Below are 22,516 nucleotides of genomic sequence, written 5' to 3' on the forward strand. Positions count from 1 at the left end.
CCCACACTGAGCAATCAGGTGGCCGAACCCCCAATATACCGGCACCCCCCTCCTCCACCCACATAGCGAGAGTGTGGTAGGATCGCTGCATAAGCGATCAGAATACTCACAATAAGCAACTGGTCGTAAGTAATGAAGTGTTAGGTGCCCTTGTGGGGGGAGTAAGGAGTAGATGAAAGTATAAGTAAGGAGAAGCAAGAGGGCCCTGCTCGTGAGAACTTACATTCTAAAGGGGAAGGGCAGACAAACAAGCATGACAAATGGGGTAGATAGGGAGGAAGGAGCATGTAGCAGCCGGTTAGGAAGAGAGCTGGAAGGCTTTAATGGAGTAGAAAGCCTGTTTGAAGATTTGTAGAGAGGTGGAGAGTCTGACAGAGAAGGAAGAGCGTTCCAGAGGTAGGGAGCAGAACGGGCAAAATCTTGGAGGCGGGAGTGGTAAGAAGTAATCAGTTGGCAACAGAGGCGGCATGCATTTGTTGAGCAAAATGGGCAGGTGGAAATGTAAAGGGAGATGAGGTCAGAGATTTAAATGGGTGAAGATTGTAAGTGAGTTTTAGAACCTTTAATTGGGTTCTGAAGGGGAGGTAAGCCAGTGTAGGGATTGTAGGAGAGGGGAGGCAGATGTAGAACATTTGGAGAGGAAGATGAGTTGAGATTGGAGTGTAGAGAGGTGGTAGTCCAATCAGGAGATGACCAGTGAGTGGATAAGGGTTTTAGTAGCATCTTGGATGAGAAATGGTCTGATCCTGTAAGTATTTTTGAGATGGATAGAAATGGCAGGTCTGCAAGAGGTGCTGAAGGTGTGGTTTGAAGGAGAGGGAGGCGTCTAGGATCACTCCAAGACAGCACACTTTGGGGCTAGAGGAGATGTAGCTAGAGAGTAGGTGTAGAACAGGTAAAGAAGCAGATCTAAGAAATCCTGAGGAAGAGTATATCAAGATGGGAGAGGGGGGGATTTATTGATGAGGGCTTCATAGGTTATCTGAATTGAAATATGGAGGATATGGTGAACCAGTGTAGGATTTGAAGAGTGGTGCTGCAGTTGTGAATTGGCAAGTATAAGAGTCAGTCTTGCATGACATTTAGGGCAGACTGAGGCAGGGACAGATGCAGTGGCAAACGCAGGATTTTTAAGGGGGGGGTTCCATTATATATATATATATATATATATAAAAATTATATATATATATATATATATATATATATATACACACACATACATACCGTACTGTACACACAAGCTTGTATGCATTCACACATAGCATACATGCACACATAGCAAACATACACACAGCATACATACATTCATTCACGCATAGCATACATATATACACACATGGCAAATATACACAGCATACATACATCCATTCACACATACCATACATACACACACACACACACACACACACACACATAGCATACATGCACACACACTCATAGCATACATACACACACAGCAAACATGCACACACACACACACACACACATAGCATACACACACATAGCATGCATACATACACACACAGCATGCATACATTCATTCACACATACCAAACATACACACAGCATACATACATTACTTCACACATAGCCAACATACACACAGCATATATACTGTACTGTACACACAAGTTTGCATGCATTCACACATAACATACATACACACACAGCATACATACATACATTCACACATAACATACATACACACAGCATACATACACACACAGAATATACACACACACATACAGCATATAGTATGTGTGTTTGTTTTCTTGTTTCGTCTGTCAAACTTGTTTTGCTGATGACAACAATAAATACAATACAATACAATACTTACATAAACCCAGGGCTGAGGAGGAGGAGCTCACCGCCGCGGCTACTCTAGCAGATAGTATGCTGCACATGCGCCTCAGCTCCCTCGGCCATCCGTCTCTTCTGTATCCAGTGCAGAGAGCTCTTCCGATCAGAGCTCTCTGCCTGAGGAGCTGCCATACATGTGCGGCAGCTCCAATCGTGGCCGCGGGTGACCCACTGACTCTGCAGAGTCATGGTTCTCTCCGTCTTTAAAAAAAAAAATTGATTCGCCTGGGGGGGTTTCTGTGTGCTCAGAAACCCCCCCTGCGTGCGCTACAGAGATGGGTGTGGTAAATATCAGATACGAGAAGGTCACAGTAGTCAAGGCAAGGGATGATGAGAGAATGGAGGAGTTTTGAATGCATCTTGGTAAGAAAAGTATGTTCTGGCAATATTTTGAAAGAGGAGGTGACAGGACTGTGAGACACAGGAAGTATGTAAATAATAATGTGACAAAAAGGCAGTGGACTGAGGAAATTGTGGTTTTGTTGCTAGTGAGGGATATTTAAGGGAAAGAGTTGAATTTGGGATGGTAAGGTTTGTTTTGGAGAGTTTGAGGGGAACACAACAAATATTAGAAGTAGAGGGGGATGAAAAAGTGGTTATATAGGTAGAAAGTTAAGCAAGCAGAAATTGTATCATGAAAGCCAACAGAGTGCGTGGTGTACAAGAAAAGAGGGTTATCAAAGTCAAAAGCAGCAGACATCCGACAAAGATGAGTATGTAGTAGAGAGCCTTGACTACACTATGTAGACAGAAGTGACAGGATACCCCCGCACAAGTGAAATGCATACCATTGCACACAAGTTCCAAATGGCCACTAATGCGGCAGTTTCGACAAGAACACTTTGTAGGGAGGCCCATGCACAGTTTTATGGAAACAACGAATGTTTTTATCAGGACGACAATGCCACCTGTCATGTTTCCATGGTGACGCTGGACTGGTATACAGAAAATTTGGTAACCCGGATCTTAACCCCATTGAAAAACCTCTGGGACAAATTGGAGCGACAGGTGCATTCTAGGCCGACTCGACCTTCAGTGTCACAGTTGGTCACTGTACTTAAGGCGGAATGGCAAAACATACCACCTGCTGTTGTCCAGGAAGTTGTGGACAGTTTGCCAAGAAGGGTGTCTGCAGTAATCACTGCAGGTGGTGGACCTACAAAGTACTAACGTCAATAAAATCTTGTTGATCTATTTGCTGTCAGTGTCCAATCACTGTTGTCTACATAGTGTGAGATGTACTTTGCTTTAAGTAGCTTACTATGTACATATAATTAGTGCTCATTTGCTAGCATAGTTGTTTCATAGGCTTCTTTGTATGGCTCCTAAGAATGAAACAGTATAGGTCTCAAAGTCAGCCCATCAGTACGTTTAGAAATAGCTCACAAGACAATGATCCATAGTATATATCAACTTAATTTCACATATGGTGCATATGAAACAAACTATGTTCTGATTTGTCCCCATCAAGTCTATTTGAGAGACTCCAACTGCTGAAACTCTTCCTTGTGCAGTGCTCTTCTTCCTGGGGTGACCTGATACCTGCTTAGATAATCTGCCAGTTTGTTGTCCTTGCTCTGCTATTAAAGGTCTGCTACTACAGTCAGATGGTCTGAAAAGGTCTTGAAATGTCTGTCTTTCAACTGAGGTAGAAAATGCCATATTGCCTGCTACACTGCCTTTGCTTGCATGTATTATTTTCCTGCAATACTCAGTGGCATACAATACCTCCCCCTCCATTCCTGAGGTAACAAATGGCTTTTTGCCAGTGGATAACTATCATTGAATCTAATGTCTCACCTTACAACAAAGTTCTTTCATATGGGAGATGCTATATTTGGACTGTTGATCTGTTGTCCAAGGTTGTAACCAAAAAGCTCTATAGCTACTATAGATGATCACGTACTTCTGGCTGAGGAAGCAATGGTGGCCAAAGAGGCTTTGAACAGGAATTCAATTCCTCTCTGTATAATGCTTTGTAGGTATTGTCTGTTTACCTTATCCTGAACATCTGCATAAAGAGTTCTCCCCCATAATCTGAAGCTTCTAGAAGCTGAAGTTCTCTGCAACACAACATAAATTTATCAGCTAACCCCTGGAAATGTCTTACCTGAAGGCAGCAAAATGTAGCTTGTAATAAGGTTAGATTCCAGTGCTATATGATGGGGAGTCCATCTTCTCTCAAAATTAGCATAGGGGTGGTGGTCTATGTAACTACACATAAATACAGTATGCTTGGAATGAGAGCAGGGGGAAGTCAATTCAGCAGCTTCATCTACAGATGTTTGGGAAGCATGCCAGAGTATTTTCATACAACAGACTAAAGGTGGTCTTCAGAAATCATAATGGGGCACCAAAAGCAAAGACATGATGAAGGAAGTATCAAAATTGTTATCATATGCCAAAAAACCCTAAAGACACTTTCAGCATCTCATTTTGCAGGCAGATCATCTGAGCCACAGACAAGTGATTCCCAGATAAGTCTCTTTATGTCTTCCATTCACTGATAGCATTCAGCCCTCCATAAGTATACTTTATGGCAACCAATCAGTATGCAAAAGTACCAAGATTCTTTACTTGCACAACACCTGGAGAACAGAAAGAGTAGATGCCTTATCACAATCCCAACTAGGGGGCTGACAGTCTCGATTTTGTCGCTATTGACTGCGCATGCGCAACTGTTGTGGATCTGAGCGCAGTTAAGCTGCGGCAGCTGGACATTCTAAACAACCTTAGGGTTGCTCAGATGTACGATGGTTCAGCTGATGGTGAGTTGGGTGCAGACAGCGGATCTGAGAAGCCTTTGAAAAGTTTGTGTGGAGGCTACTTTGCCCAGAATTTATTGCGTCAGGGTCCAATTCTTTATGCAGATATAGAACAGCTACATTTATTGGCATTGAAAATTAACAGAAAATGACTCAGAGACAAAGGTGTATTGGAGTCAGTAACTAATACCCTCCAGCAATCAAGAAGAAGATGGCTTACTTTTTTATTTGAAAATATAAAGAGGATCCAACTGAAGTTACTATCACACATATTCTTGATTTTCTATAATTTGGACTAACTCTGGGTCTTACTATGACTATACTCAAAGGTAAGGTATCCGCATTAAATGTTTTTGACTTCAAAAGTAAAAATGTGTCCCTCCATTGGGTCATTTATGGCTCCATGGGAACTTAGAACTTAAAGCCCTTACGGGAGCATTGTTTGAATCACTGATGTTTCTCTGCAATAGATGACATTGAGAAGTGTTTCTAGTTGCAATTACTTCTGTTAGAGGAATGGCAGCATTACGGGTACTATAATGCAAAGAGCCCTTTTTAAATATATTTGAAGATAACGTAGTTCTGAGAATCAATCCAACTTTCCTATCTAAGGTTGTATCAGTTTTTCATAGCAACCAGGAGATTGTTTTACTATCCTTTTTATCCACAGCCAGTGAATGTAAAGGAGAAAAACCTGCATTCACTAGCAATATATATACACGTATATTTATCCAGGACACAAGTTCTAAGGAATACAGAACAGCTGTTTGTAATTCTGAACGGTGCTCGGAGAGAACATGCCCCTTCCAAACTCCCATTAATTTCCAGATGGACTACAGATATGCCACATGGCGTGAGACGCTTGGCTCACCTCAGACTCCCTGCCACAGGTAGTGCAGTATTGTTTTTCAAAAAAATTTCATATAGCCACATACAAAGCCGCTCAAGGTGTACCAGCGACGCTAGTTTGCTACTGTTGCAGATGATTTCGTATAACATGTACAAAGTTGCAGACTAAGCATAATGGACCGTGGTGGGAGGAATACCTGTGGCCACTCATATCGGAACTTTAGTCATACACTGATGTACAAGTACCGACAGCCCCAGTGGGCAGAGTACGTTAGCAGTGTAGTTTTGTGGCTTCTTGTCATTTTAGCGGTGGAAATAAGTTGCAAATTTTGGAGAAAAGAGACACTTGGTGCGGCTAAGTCGCAAGGTTATTTGGCACGCCTTCAGCAAGGTATGTAGTCCTATCAAAATTTGCAATGTCGTCATCGAACATATCTGCAGAAAGTCGACATGTGAAGTGACGATATTATTCACGGACCGGTAGTAGTAGTTAAGGTTAGGCTGCAGGAGGGGAGGGTAAGAGATTAGTCATACTTACCGCTGGAAGAGCCGTAATACATCATCACCTGACTGCTGGACCCACCATACCAGGTACGTTTTAGACAACCAGGGACGTTTTGTCCCCATTCTAATGTTGAAGTGCTCAGTGTCAACCTTCTGACCATATTGAAAAAAAATATACCACACCCTACAGCAAAGTTATAGGAGGACCTCTGTAATTACATTACACATACATACAAGGAGAATGGCCATGAACTGGCAGAAATTTGAGTTTACTCAGGTGATGGCAACTTCTGGTACGAAAAAGTATCAGGCATCAGTACAGACCTTAAGTAGCAGATGGAGACCTATTGGAACTGGCTGTAATCATGGTCAGTTGGATACTTTACCATCTACTGATGTTTAAGTATGATTTTTTAAACAATATGGCTGTTTTCTACCAATTGGAACGACATATCGTTTAAAAAGTGCCATGTGTGGGCATGACAACAATGCCGATGCGCGCTCCCACTGTCGTTGATTGTGGTCACTGATCTCTTGAACATGCAGAAAGATCTCGACCTGTCTTTCGCGATTTGGCAAACATCGTTCCATGTGTACGCACGATGAGTTATGTCATGAACAATGAACGATTTGTCATCACTTTTCTTGGCCACTCCCTTCCATTTTGTGCCAGCCAATGGGGACACAGAAAATGCATCGTGAGGTTCTTTGCTGCCAAACAATATATCATTAACAATTTGCAGTCGTTAACAACCCATCTATTTCGTTTGCACAATATCATTTGTCCGGGAGTGTTCAAGGGAAATCGCTAACGAGATCAGATCATTACCTACATCATTCCATGTGTGACCAGCTTTAGTTTGGGAGATGTTCTCCATCCAGCCAAGAAGTGAATGCTGTTTGTGCAGAATAATGTGGTTTGAATATTTCCCTATTAGATTGCTGGGTGCATCTCATTGTAGGGCTACCATGGAGCATTAAAGGAGAAATAATTACTTATCAATAACTCCTTTTGTTCTAAATACAGCTTGGCAACTGAAGTCTCCAATCCTAACTGCTTCAACATGCATACAGCTTTAGAAACACTGGAATATACTAGTGAATAGAGATTATTTACTATGGGAGAGGTTGCAAAACTAACTTTCTTCAGGGTCCATAGGGGTCCACAAGGATACCACAGGGATATTTTGCTTGGAAACCAGGCACCAAACAGTTAAAGCTTCAGCTCCCATGATGCCTCGGGTCCTCTTCCATATATACCACACCCCTAGCCATAAGACTTCAGTTGTTCATTTGGTGTCAAGACGCACCAGGATCAAGACGCACCTTTGTAACGGAACTGCTCTGGCAGTCCTAAGCTTTTATGCTATGGTTGGCAGTACTAAGTGTCTGAATTAAGTGCTGAATTATACCTCGACTCCATCTACCTCTGCCGGGCCGCAACACCAGTAACTGGGCTGGTGATTTTGGCGGGTCGTGGCTAAGCTTGCTAGCCGCAATGCTGCGACCTGGACTGCAACTGGATATCCGGAGATGTCAGGTAAGGCGATTCCTCGCTTACGGGGAATCACGCACGGCAGTCCTTGCTTCTGATGTGAGAGACGCACCAGAAGCCGCTGCTGTCAGGGCCCGAGATTGTCTGCGTCCTCACTACACCACTGGGGCCTGATCATCTGACGCCGGGGATTGGCAGCAGACGCTTCTGTTGCCACAAGGCCAGCATAACTGGCTGGTTAACGCAGCTTAGGGGGTGGTAGGTGCTCTCCCGGCAGCTCCTGCCCCGACCCAGTCCCTACGTAGGTTTCGCGCATCTGGGTTGCTCCGCCTACCCTCCACATGTAATGAGACGATCACAGTCCATGCTGAGTGCGCCCTGTAGCTGTTGATCTCAGGAGGGTTTGAGTCAGTCTCCCTTTATACCTCTCCATTGGTTAAGGTATATAGTGCTCTATATCCTACCATTCCTTTGTGTTTGTGTAGTTGATTTAGAGTCAATTGTAATTTTATTACATATGCATTGTATGTGACTGTTTGCTAGCTTCTGTATTGACACACTCTTATTTCTGTCTGTCAATTATAACTAACATTGTTTTTTCTCTCCATCCTCTTGGGGTCGAGGTTTTTCTGTGAGTTAGATTTTGTGAAGGCTGTCATATAACATTGCAACTATTGCCTTTATATTGAATATGTCGAAAGATAAAGGAATATAGGAGGGGGAGCCCTCTGTGCTGGTTTCATGTAAATCATGTATGGCTTATTTGTCCGCTCAGGACATTAATGGATGGTTTGTGTGTTGTCTGTTATAAAGAGCCACCTCACCAGTCCAGTTTACCTGTCCCTGGACAAGAGCCTCCTTGGGGGGTATCCACAGCATGCAATGTTTGTACCTCCTATGCATCCTTCCTGGTAGGATGTTGATGGCCAATCTAGTCAGAGTATGGCACCATCTAATATTGATAACAGACCGGTAGTTACTAAGGCGCCTGAGCACAAGTTATCTTATTATCAGTCTGCTCAACATATGGATTCAGCCGCATCATCAGAGGATTCAGATGATGCACAAGGTTCCTCTCCAGAGTCTAGCTCGGGGGAGGAGGACCATCCATCCACAGTGAATGTTCTTTCTTGGGTGAAGGTGGTTAAATCAATCCTAAACATTCAGGATGATGAGCCAGCTCATAGTAAGAAGGCTCCAGTGTTTAATCACCACCGAAAGGTGGTCAAAAGGGAGTTCTCTGTATCTGAACAGCTCAATGGATGAGGCATGCGGTAACCCTGACAACCGTTTTTATGTGGATTAGAGAATAACATTGTTGTATCCTTTCCAGGCTTCTGTATGTACGAAGCGGGAGCTACCTCCTACTGTGGATGTTCACGTGACGCATTTAATCAGAAATGCTACACTGCCTATTCCGTCGGCATCCTCCCTGAAGGATTCCATGGATAAAAAGATTGAAGCTTGTCTTCAAACTATCTTTTTATCATCTGAAGCGGTTACCCGTCCAGCTATGGCAGGAGCCTGGGTAGCCAAGGCTCTTGACTAATGAATGGGAGCATTGGATAATTTTCTACCAAATGCTACCGGAGAACAGATGGTGTATATCTCCCATATATGGGAAGTGGCTTCCTATCTTGGAGGAACTGCTGTAGATGCTAGAAATTTAGCTTCTAAAGCATCAGCAGTTTCAATAGTGGCATGCAGGGCCCTTTGGTTAAGATCCTGGAAAGCTGATACAGGATCAAAGAAGGAGCTTTAAGTTTTACCCTTTTATGGAAAAGTACTTTGTAGAGCAGAGTTGGATAAAATGATAGCTACTCTGGCAGCTTCAAAGTCAACACGTCTTCCATCTACGGCGACTATAAATTCTAGACAGGTTTATTTTCAGTCCTTCCATTCTCTAAGATGTCTAGTTTTCTCAAAATATCAAGGCAACAACCTAATAGGTCTGGCCCGCAAGATGTCCAGCTTCTAAGCCCTCTGCCTGATGGGGTGGGCCTCCTCCTCGGGGAACTCAGGGCCTGATTCAGAGCCGCTCGTAAGCGGCCGCTCGTTCGCACCGAGCGATGTTCGCACAACTGCGCATGCGTATGGGTTGTAATACGCATGCGCGAACCAGTCATTGCGGTCGGAAATTGTGTGCTCACAAAATAGCGAATGCCTGCTAATTTGAGTGACAGAATGAGGCGTTTGTGGGTGGTAACAGGAGAAGGTGCGTGAAAACGGGGAGTGGAGATCCGAACGCAGGCGTGCCAAATGGTCAAAACGGGCGTTTTAAGGGTCTGCATAATTAACAAAGCAGCGTCATCGACCACGTCACTTGGTTGTCTTTTAGCCTGAACTGCTCGCATGATTGCGGTAGGAAAATCCTACCACAAGCACTGCGAGCAGTTCAAATGCCTTTCAATGTACTCGATTAATCTAATAAATAGCAGAGATGACGTAGGATGCGAGCGGCCAGGGGGGCGTTTTTAAAAAATAGCGAGCGCATGTTTCGTTCGCTAGTTCAGACATAGAGGCGTCAACAGACCGCAAAGAGCGAGCGCTCTATTTAAATATCCGGACCCTTTTTCTGAACGAGCAAGCGCAAATAACGTCCGGCTCTGAATCAGGCCCTCAGGGTGGGAGGCCGACTTCTTCAGTTTACGGATTGTTGGCGTCAAACAACAGATGCCTGTGTCTGAGAAGTGGTCTCTCAGGGGTATGCCTACACTTTCAGGAGGCATCCTCCCCAGAAGTTTTTTTGCACAGATCCTCCAGCAGATGCAGTAAAGGCTTTGGCCCTTTAGAAAGCCATTCACTCCCTGCTGCAGGTGGGGGCAATAGTCCCGGTTCCTGTGTCGCAACAGGGAAGGGGTTATTATTCCAATTTATTTCTGGTTCAGAAACTGAATGGGGCTTATTGCCCTATACTAAATCTAAAAACCATCAACAGGTTGATCCATGTGCCCAAGTTTCGTATGGAAAAATTATTTTGGAAATGGAGCCGGGGGATTACATGGTTTCCCTGGCCATTCAGGATGCATATCTGCATGTTCCTATTATACTGTACATTCACACCAGCAAAATTTGTCCTTCAGCAACATTACCAATTTCAGTCTCTATTCTTTGGCCTATCTACAGCTCCCCAGGTATTTACCAAAATAATGGCAGTCATGATGGCCTATCTCAGGCGTCAGGTAGTCAGGATTCTGCTATATCTGGACGACCTTCTGATAATGGAAGACTCCGGTCGTTTTACAAAACCATCTTCAACTGACCACAGCCTGCTTACAAGAGCACGGCTGAATCATCAATTGGAAGAAATCATCACTTTCTCCAACACAGTAGATGGTACATCTGGGAACTCTTCTGGATTCTCTCGGGCACAGATGGTGTTTCTGCCAGAGGAGAAGATTGTGGCCCTATCATTGCAAATACGCAAGCTGCTTCACAAATGAAAAGGTATCCATTCTGCTAGCAATGCAGGTCCTAGAGTAAATGGGCCAGGCATCACTGGTTCACCAACATACAGAATCTATCCATAGACAGTCCGTATCCTCTTCCTCTATGGCAGGATCTGCTAACGCAGGGTCTCTGCCAGCATCCAGACTTCCCTCGTCTGACTTTGACGGCGTGGCTCTTGAATCTTCCATCTTAAGAGCAAAAGGTTTTCCCAGTTCTGTAATTCAGATAATGCTTAGGGCACAAAAGCCTGCCTCTGCCTGCATCTATTACAGGATTTGGCATTATTTTGGTCAGTGGTGTGCCAACAGAAAGTATGATCCTAAGGTGTTTAGGATTTCCAGGATACTGGCTTTTCTCCAGTATGAATTAGACCTTGGTCTCCACCTGGCTACATTGAGAGTACAGGTTTCTGCACTCTCAGTCTGGTTCCAAAGAAAAATAGCTTCTTTGCCAGATAATAGAATTTTTTTTCAGGGAGTTCTGCGAGTTCAGCCTCCTTTTTTCCCCACAGGTTGCACTGTGGCATCTGTATTTGGTTCTTAAGGGGCTACAGGTTTCCCTATTTGAACCTCTGGACTCTGTAGACTTGAAATGGTTGACAGTGAAGACACTTTTTCTCCTCGCTGTCTCTTCTGCATGCAGTCTCTGATTTGGCAGCACTTTCTTGTTGCTCTCCATATTTGATTTTTCACCAGGATAAAGCTGTTCTTCATACAAGGGAGGGTTACCTTCTTAAGGTAATGTCCCATTTTCATGTGAATGAGGAAATTGTTGTTCCAGCTTTTCAGGCTCCAGATCTTTCTGTAGGTGAAGCCTCCCTGGATGTAGTTTGTGCTCTCTGTATCTATGTGGAGCGTACAAACTGCGAAAAGTTCCCTCCGTATTCAATTCCAGAGACTTTTCGCTGGTGCGGAAACTCAATGCATTGGAACCTGCGAAAAAGCTTTGCCTATGAATAGGTGTAAAAAAAAAGTGCAGAATTGGGGTTTAGGAGTGCAAACCTCAGAAAAAAACCCTGCACCCTTGGGACAGTCCCCCAAAGGTAAACTGCATCAAAAAGTTAAAAAATATACATTAAATCACCCCAAAAAAGTACTTTTCTTTTGGGGGAGAAAAAGTCCAAAGTTGGGGGACAAACAAAAACTAGCAAAATGGACTCCAGGGGGCCCCCCCAAGTATGCCCTAGGTGTTTTTTCATTTGCAGGTGGTTGCGGCAGGTGGATTTTTTACGTTTTTAAAAGTTCAATTTAGCAACTTTAAAACATTCTAGCACCCATTTTCATGTACCCCAAATTTGCTGGGACAACTTAGTCTCACAAAAAAAACCTGCTAAATGCTATTCTTCACAACTTATGCAAAGACGCTAAATAGCAGCTATTGAGATCATTTAAGGACCCCAAATACCTTCAGCAGGCCTATGGGGGGTATGTAGTGTGATCCCCAATGTCAGTGCATCTTTAGGGGGTGTTTAGGCGTAGGGCCCCCAGGGCTGGTCTGGCTGGGCCTCCTCAGGGCATCACCACTAAATACACATAGTTGCTTTTCACATAACCTGTTATGTTTGTATTTTATTCATGTAATTTTTCACATATATTTTAACCCCTTTTTCAACACGTATTAATTAGTCTTACACATCTATACTTTACACTGCATTGACACTCTTTTTCCATTTTTCATGTGATGCCCTGGGGGGGTCCTGGGCTGGACGTTTTTCGGGGTGCACTGCGCCCCGGACGTGAACCCCTTAGTGTTAGGTACTGCTAGTGACAGAGAAGCTGTGACGTGGCCTAGCTGCTTCCCATGTATTTGCCAATGCATGCAACTAATATCTCTGAATTTCTATGACCACATAATCTTCATATATTGTTGCAAGTATTCTTCAGTGTGCTGAGGAACAATAGGGGGTTAAGCCCCCTCCTTTTTCTACTTAGTACTTTTCGCATTGTTAGTTTATCTGGGTCCCGTTTTCGCTGATTTCTAATGGAATACGGGGATAAGCGAGGACTAGCACAATATTTTTTCGCACTGAAAACCAGCGATGTCAGCGAAAATTCCAGCATGCGAAAAGTACGGGATTTTTTGCCGGTAATTGAATATGCCCCTTAGTTTCAATGGGGCAGGGACTGCTGTGAACAATACATATTCTATGTACCCTGTTGGGTAATTGGTAGTATTATATAAATCAATGATAGCAGTCAATAGTGGCTGGTTTTTTTTTTTTTTTTCTTTAGAACATTTTCCCATCTTTTAGTGACTTTTTTAATTGATCCCATTCTTCTTCGAAGAGTTCCTCATTACTTAATGCAATATAACATTTGAATTATGCAGCTTATCTGCAAAAATTATATTTTGTAATGTTGATGGGATATATGCTGTATATAGTTTTATTAATATTTAATCATTAGGACAGTTTACCCTGAGGGGCTAAGACCCTCTACTCTCTGCTTCTGTTATATCAGATGAAGCCTCCTCCAGAGTTAGGGTTTACCTAGAAGTGTCCTCTGTTTTTTCAGGGGGCGGGCTCTGGTACCAAATCTCAGCTATGTCACCATCATTCCTTGTGAGTAAGGATGGACATCGGAAGCCCTGGTATGGAACGGTTGCCGGGTTTACGACATCAAATCATGCAATGCCAACTAGCCATCACATACAAACAATGCAATGGTTATACTTTTGCGCCTTGCAGCTCCCGCATCCACATCAGTGTGGGGGCATGCCCAGCACTCTCCTAGATTCTGTGCTGCCCCCAGGCTCCACTTACATTGTGAATAGATGCCGTAAGCATGGCATCTATTCTACCGCTGGCTCTGCTAAACAGAGCAGTGGTGTGTGCTCCCCCTCCTAGAGCCAGCCAACAGATGGATATCAGAAAGCTGCATCCTATGGCGCCTCCGATGTCCATCCCTACTATGATTTGTGAACCCAAAGGATATCAGCATCTTTTAACGCGATGCCTTATGATGTGCTAGGCACGCTTGTAATTAAAGTGCTGAATTCTATTCTAGGTACTTAGGGGTTCATTCAGACCCGCTCGCGAGCGGCAGGATGCTAGCAAGCGGGTCGATGTTGCCCACTGCGCATGCGCATGACGGAGGGAGCACCGTCGTGCGCATGCGCGAGACCAGGCAAGCGACGGGCTCACCATCGCTCCGGGTCTCGCACCAAAGGGGGCGTGCTGTCGATGTTGATTGACAGCACGCCCCCTTTGGTGGGCGTGCCTGCCAGACGGAGGTGTTCCCATGGGAACGCCTACTGTCTCAAGCTGGCCCCACTGACATCACTAGTGATGTCAGTGGGAGTGATTTTGGCTCTGATAGAGCCAAAATCACTCCAGGGCTTGCGGCAGCGAGACCCTACCGCAGGGTCTCCGTCGCAAGCCCAATGGTCCATCATCATGGACGCTCGCTATAGCTGTGGGTGGTAACCCACAGCTATGCGAGCGTCCATGAGGACGCCCCAAAAAAAGGTAGGAGGGCTCTGGTCAGAGCGTTCAGCTCTGAATCAGGCCCTTCGCCCACAATTTCCTGCAGTTACTGCCTGAAGATAGTAAATAACAGCTCAAGGAACCATCCCTGACACAGTGGTCATGCCTGAATGATAGCAAACAATAGGTCAAGTCATAAAATAACTGCCTACATCAGTGTCTCTAGGACTCATTAACGTCGATACACTGTTCACAGTTTACTAAGCCTGATGATAAGATGAATGGCTGCAAGATTGTTTCTCAAACTGTATTCTGCAACGGTTTAAAATTGTAGCACACAGAATGACCCTTTTCTCATGGTAACACGACTTCGTGTGAACTGGCAGAAGCTTAACACATGTAGCCCATGGAAAATAATCCTCTAAAAAGGGCATCAAAGACTTAATTAGATGCATTTTACACATTTGTCATGTGCATTAATAAGTACTAAACTGTAAGGTCCAAATTACATGGTCTATCTAAATTTGTAATCAGCACTATAATGCATATTGCAGAGTTTATATTGGTGCTAAAATTCACACACCTCAAATACTCTGATGCATTTGACAGCACTAAATTGATGTTGCACAGATCTGTAAATGTATATAGATACACAGAAACAAACAACCTACATGTACCAAGCGCTACAGCTACCTATACAGCAGCATTTTTCAGCCAGTGTGCCGTGGCACACTAGTGCACCTCAAAGTCAACTTTACTTGTACTGCTGGCCCAGGTAGTGTTGGGCTCTTCTGGATGGCTCACACTCGCCCCGGCCATGACCTATGGAGACGCAGCAGGTCATGCATGCCGTGTGCACGCCCGCCTGCACACTGCTCCCAGCTCTGCACTGTGTACTCAGTCACTGACCGAGCAACCCCAGCCGACGAGGGACAGGACAGGGGCGAGAGTGAGCCTTCTCAGCTGTTTTTTTTTTTTTGTCTGTGGGGTCCAATGTTTGATTTGTTCTGTGGGGGCCATTGTTTTATTTTATTTTTTTCTGTGGGGAAGGGGGGGGATGAATGTCTGTTCTTTTTCCTGTGCCGGGCAAATTTGTGAGTGTTTTCTCCCATGGGTTCCGATGTGTGTGTTTTTATCCTATGGGGGACTGATGGTTGTGCCTTAGCAATTTTAAAATCTTATTCGGGGTGTGCAGAGAGTTGAAAAATGTTGAAAGTCACTGCTATACAGGGAACAATTAGACCAGCATAATGTAACTCTATAGTCTTATTTTGTATTCATAGTACATAGGTGTGGGAGCTCTTCCGTAATCTCAAACAAAAACTTAGTTCCTGAAAATATTTGCCCTACCTCTTTTTACATGAACTCACATTAGGTCCTAGCCTCACCATTCAATAATAATTAATTAGTATTAAATTTCATTGCATAAACGCAAGCTCAGATTAGTTCACATTTATCTTACTGGCTTATCCAAAACACACGATCGCCCGAAAGCCAATATGATGCAGTTTGAGATCCAAACATAACACTGAACCGCTCATCTCTATTTAAAGTTAAAAACGAAAACACAATTTTGTTTTAATCCAACCTAGTGAAAAGCTCCAAATAATATGAGATATGGTAAGAACTTACCCTTGTTATCTCTATTTCTACGAAGTCCATAGGGTTCCACAGGATACCTTGGGGTATAGGTGTGACGTCAGTCGCAGGGCACCAAAGAGTTAAGCTTTCAGCCTCCCAGGATGCACTAGGTCCCCCTCCTATACCCCGCCCCCGGGCCAAGGCACCTCAGTTAGTTACCAAGCCATAGGCCGGAGGAGGAGAAGGAAGAGAGAGAACAAAGATCTGGACACATACAAGAATCACATTCTCACCAGAGGGAGACGGAAAACCGGTGACCAGAGCAAAGCCCATCTGCAGCACAGGTGCGACAGGGCGGGAGTCCTGTGGAACCCTATGGACTTCGTAGAAATAGAGATAACAAGGGTAAGTTCTTACCATATCTCATATTTTCTACTTCAGGGTCCATAGGGTATCCACAGGATACCTTGGGGATGTCCCAAAGCAGTATCCTTTAAGGGTGGGGACGCTCCTGTGCAGAAAGGAGAATCCGCCGCCCGAAGGAAGCATCCTGAGAGGCGAAGGTGTCAAACCTGTAATACCTCACGAAGGTATGGACAGAAGACCACGTAGCAGCCTTGCAGATCTGAACTGCCGAGGCACCACGTCGAGCTGCCCACGAAGGACCCACAGACCTAGTGGAATGAGCCTTCAGAGAAGGAGGGACCGGTAGGCCTTCATGAAGATAAGCTTCAGAAATAGCCATACGGATCCAGGCTGCCAAAGTTTGCTTTGAAGCAGGCCAACCCTTTTTACGGAAGCCATAGAGGACAAACAAAGCGTCCGACTTCCTAAACGAAGAAGTGCGGTCAACATAAGTCCTTAAGGCCCGCACAACATCCAAAGAGGCCTCACCCACGGAAAGACCCGGTGAGTTAAAGGCCGGAACAACTATTTCCTCGTTAATATGAAACTGGGAAACAACTTTGGGAAGAAACTCGGGCCGAGTGCGGAGCACTGCCCTGTTCCCATAAAAAACCAAGAAAGGGGGTCTACAAGAAAGAGCCCCTAACTCAGAAACACGTCTGGCCGAAGCAATGGCCAGAAGGAAAACAGTCTTAGCTGTTAGCCATTTAAGATCCACTGAGCCCAGTGGTTCAAACGGCGGTCCTTGGAGAGCCCTCAGGACCACAGCCAAATCCCAAGGCGCCACAGGTGGAACAAAGGGCGGCTGAATGCGGAGAACGCCCTGCATAAAGGTGCGCACATCCGGGATTGTAGCAATCCTACGGTGAAACCAGACAGATAGGGCCGAAACCTGTACCTTCAAAGAAGCAAGGCGAAGCCCATGATCTAGTCCCGCTTGCAGGAAGGCGAGAATCCGAGACAGACGAAACTCCCGCGGTGCATAACCTCTCGGTCGACACCACTGGAAGAACGTATGCCACACGCGATGGTATATCCTCGCGGAAGACGGTTTCCGAGCTCGCAACATGGTACGCACCACAGAGCTGGAAAACCCCCGGGACCTCAGCATGGCCGTCTCAACAGCCACGCCGTCAAAGACAGCCGAGTCAGGTCCGGGTGAAGGCAAGGACCCTGAGACAGAAGGTCCGGTCGTAGCGGCAACCGCAGAGGAATGTCCACGGACAGACCCTGAAGGTCTGAGAACCAGTGCCGTCTGGGCCACGCGGGAGCTATCAACAGGAGCGTCCCTCCTTCCTGTTTGAATTTCCGGATTACCCGTGGAAGAAGGGAGACCGGAGGGAACAGGTATGCGAACCGGAACGTCCACCGGACGGACAGAGCATCCACCAGAGACGCCCCTTCGTCTCTTGTGCGAGACCCGTACACCGGCAACTTGTTGTTGTGCCGGGACGCCATGAGGTCGATTTCTGGAAGACCCCACCTGTCCACCAGTAGTTGAAAAACGTCCGGGTGCAGGGACCATTCCCCCGGATGAACGTCCTGGCGACTTAGAAAGTCCGCCTCCCAATTGAGCACTCCCGGGATGAAGACCGCTGATATGGCCGGAAGATTGCGCTCCGCCCAAACCAGGATCCGAGAGACCTCTACGAGAGCCGCCCGACTGCGAATTCCTCCTTGCCTGTTTATGTAGGCCACGGTGGTAGCGTTGTCCGACTGGACCTGCACCGGGCGACCCTGGAGAAACCGCTGTGCCTGCTGGAGAGCATTGAAGACCGCACGGAGTTCCAAGATATTTATTGGAAGCTCCGCTTCTGTCGGCGTCCACCTGCCCTGGAACAAGTGTGGACCCAAAACTGCTCCCCAGCCCCGAAGACTGGCGTCCGTTGTCAACAGGACCCAATTTGGAACCCAGAACGGACGTCCCTTGTTGAGGTGGGTCGTCTGTAACCACCACGTAAGGGACAGGCGAACCTCCTGGGTGAGCACAATCGTCTGGGACTTCAGAGACTGAGTCAGCCCGTTCCACTTGGACAGGATCAGGTGCTGCAGAGGTCTGGAGTGAAACTGGGCGTATTCCACCATGTCGAACACCGACACCATGGAGCCCAGTAACCTCATCGCCGAGTGTAAGGACACCCGGCGGCTGTGCAGACAACTGCGCACCCTTGACTGTAAAGCAGAGATCTTGTCCTCCGTCACGAAGATCCTTTGCTGTCCCGAGTCCAATAAGGCTCCAAGATGCAGAATCCTCCGAGACGGGATTAGAGTGGACTTCTGCCAGTTGATTAGCCAGCCGTGCCGTTGCAGCAGTGCAATGGTCAGGTCCAAGTGGCGTAACAGGAGCTCTGGAGATCCTGCCACCAATAACAGGTCGTCCAAATACGGCAACATGCGGACTCCCTGCAGCCGCAGAGAAGCCGCCATGACCGCCATCACCTTGGTGAAAACACGTGGTGCTGTTGCCAGGCCAAAAGGTAACGCCCGAAACTGGAAGTGGTCGCTGCTGATTGCGAACCTGAGGAACTGTTGATGGCGCCAAAGAATAGGGACATGCAGGTAAGCGTCCTGTATGTCCAATGACACCAAGTAGTCCCCAGGTTCCAGCGCCAGAATGATGGACCGTAGGGTCTCCATCCGAAACTTCGGGACCCGCAAAGACTTGTTGAGTGCTTTGAGGTTGAGAATCGGACGATATGACCCATTGGGTTTCTGTACCAAAAATAGATTTGAATAGAAACCCTGGCCCCTCTGGGAGAATGGAACCGCCACTATAACTCCAGCCTGGAGCATAGTGTGCAATACCTTCCGCAGCTCCGTAGCCTTGTTCCGGTCCGATGGGAGACCCGTGGTGAAGAAGCGAGCCGGGGGTCTGTGCCGGAAGGAGAGGGCGTATCCGTGAGAAACCACCTCCAGAACCCAAGTGTCTGTCGTAGTGGTCGACCAACACTGGGCGAACTGTAGCAGGCGGCCTCCCACCCTGGGATCCCCCAAAGGGAGGCCCGGACCGTCAGGCCGCAGGCTTGTCATCTGGCTTGGGGGCCGGACGTCTGGTACTCCATGCCTGCTTCCGGGGCTTGACCGATTTCTTAGGGCCAGCCTGTCGAGGAAACGACTGTGGTTTGGGCCTGCCCTGGGCCCTAGATGACCGAAAGGACGATGGTCCCGAACCAGAAGGAGCAGCGGCCGACGGGAGACAGGCAGATTTGGCTGCCGCCAGCGTGGCCACAATCTTATCCAGATCCGGACCGAAGAGAACTTCTCCGGTAAACGGTAACGCTTCCAGACCTTTCTTGGAATCTGCGTCCGCCTTCCAGGATCGCAGCCACAAGGTGCGACGAGCAGCTACCGCTGCTGAAGAAATTCTAGACACCAGAGTACTAATGTCTAGAGCCGCCTCGTTGATGTAGGTGGCCGAATCACGGAGATTGCCAATCAACTCCGCCTGATCGGCCGGACAGTCGGATTCAAAAGAAGCCTCTAATGAATCCGCCCAGCGCTCCATCGCTCTGGCAACCCAGCAAATGGCCATAGCCGGCCGTGCTGCCCCCCCTGCAAGGGAATAAGCGGACTTCAGGCAGATTTCTACCTTGCGGTCCGTAGCATCCTTAAGGGAGGACATGGATGGCATCGGCAATGTGGCACTACGGACAAGACGGGTCACGTGAGAATCCACCTGTGGAGGGGATTCCCACTTCGCAAAATAATTATCCGCGAACGGATAAGCCACCGCCAGGCGTCTCTGCGGCTGGTATCTTTTGCCAGGTTGTTTCCACGCCTCCTCTAAATGGTCCACCAACTGACCCGAAAGAGGAAAGACTGTGGCATCGCCCTTCACATCTTTGAAAAAGGCATACTTAGATTTAGCCGCTGGGGGAACTTCGTCCTCAATCACCAAGGCTGTGCGGACCGCCCGAATAAGTCCAGGAATATATACTTTGGACTTAGCATCAGCGTCCTTAGTATGGAGAGGTTCCTGATCGTAAGGATCTAGAATCTCCCCATCATCAGACGTCCCTTCGTCATCCTCATAAGGAGCGGACAGAGACGCCACCGGCCTTTTATGAGACCGCATCACAGACTCCCCTTGCAACACATCCGACAAGTGCTGTACAGAACTCGTCAGGGAGTTAACCCACGCTGGCTCCTGAGAACCCGGGAGCGGGGAAATAGAGAGACTGTGGGGTACCACCAATTGTCGTGGGAACCCCTGCATGGGTGACGACACCACAGACTGCTGGGACAAACCCATCGGAGTAAACGCGGGCTGCGGAGCTAACTGGCCCACTAAAGCTGTTAACGCCTGAGCGAAACAAGCCCAGGGCGGCTCCTGTACCGGTGCTGTAACCGTAATAGGCCGCGCCATGGACAAACACTGCCGGCAAAGGCCCTCCGCGCTACCCTCCCCCTCCGCTAACGGTACTTTGCACGTGGTACACTGTAGCCGGAGGGGAAAATCACTTTCAGACATGATGGCACCACGTATGTGACCTCTCTCACCAATTAAGTATTAAATAGGCGAGAGACCACCCTGCAGCACCGCACCGCAAGGGCTTTAGCAGAAAGAACAGGGACAGTAATAAAGCTGACAGTTTAGATGAAGAAAAGATTACAGGCAGCAGCGCTAGCACAGTCACATACAATGCAGAGAAATAACAATTCCTGCACTAACAGCGCTGATCACTCAACTACACAGACACAGGGCCTGGTAGGACACAGCGCTGCATACACAGACCTGAGCCACAGCGGAGGAGAGGTATGCGGGGGGACCCAGACCACGATGCTTCCTTCCAGCGCTTCCAGCAGCGTTCACCATGCGTTCTGGAGAAGATGGCCGCCGAGGAGCAGAGAGGAGGCTGGCCTGGGGGAGGAGCGCTGCCACAGGACCAGTCGGCAGCATGCAGAGAGGGCTGTGTGCAGCGGGGGAGGCGCCGGCTGTGAGACAGGGAAGGCGCGCTCCCCTGGCATGCATTTAACCCCTGGGACGCCGCAGCGCTACCGCTCTGCTGCGGTCCGCTGTCCCCGGGGGTAGTGGAAGCGCAGGTTGGTCGCCTGGCTCCACGCTGCAGCCAGTCCCCAGGGAGCCCCCTGCCTGGGGACTTAGGACCATGTGATCAGCGGGGACCCACCGCGGGACCCCGCTGCTTACCTCTGTCCCCCTTGAATCCGGCCATGGTCCGGAGCATCTGGGGTCACCGCTAGCTGTGACCCCAGATGCCCACCAGCATCCCCGGATCAGTACCGGCGTTCTGGTACCGGCGGGGTGTAGGGAAGACAGCATGGACGTCAGGACTGACTGTCTATGCTGTACATCCAGTTGTGCAGCCACAGCTGCATGAAGAATAAGCTTCAGGGGCTCTTCTAGCCCCCACTCCAACAGGTGCACCCGACTCCGGCCGGGCACCAAACTAAACTGAGGTGCCTTGGCCCGGGGGCGGGGTATAGGAGGGGGACCTAGTGCATCCTGGGAGGCTGAAAGCTTAACTCTTTGGTGCCCTGCGACTGACGTCACACCTATACCCCAAGGTATCCTGTGGATACCCTATGGACCCTGAAGTAGAAATTGTAGATACCACAGCTACATTCTAATTGATGTATCACTTGTGAGATTCAAACATAAAATTACATGTTTAAGTCACTTACAAACAAACATTTATCAGGTCCTGCTGCTTTGACATTTTTATCCTAAATGTAGTCAAGTTGTTCAGTTCTGTTCCCAGGGGTAAGACGCATGAATGGGTGTTAGGGGTAAAAATGGTAACTGCGCATGTTGTGTGGGGCAGTTACCGTTTCCCTGCATGTAGTAATGCAGGGAAGTGATCAGAACGCCAGGGGCACTATGCACCCATCATTATCAGCGACACTATCCCTAGATAGGCACAGAAGTGGGGAGGCAATGTATGAACGGGTCAGTGGCACCGACCGTTCTGACAACCGCAGCTACTTCAACAGGTGAAGCTGTCGTAGCCTCACCACACCGCACTGTCCCTGGTGCAATAAAGTTTCCTTTTTTTTTTCTCTTAAACAAAGCCCTGGGTGCTGCTGGGAGAAAATGACCGGCGCATGCACAGAATGGATGCAAGCGTCAATCACACAGCCGGAAGAGGGGGAGCGCAATTCGACGAACAGGCAAGTCAGCACTCTCCCTCTTCAGCAAAATAAATTTGAATGGATGCGGGCGGT

Source organism: Taudactylus pleione, unplaced genomic scaffold, assembly GCF_031769625.1.
Source record: "Taudactylus pleione unplaced genomic scaffold, aTauple2 ptg000040l, whole genome shotgun sequence".
Lineage (NCBI taxonomy): Eukaryota > Metazoa > Chordata > Amphibia > Anura > Myobatrachidae > Taudactylus > Taudactylus pleione.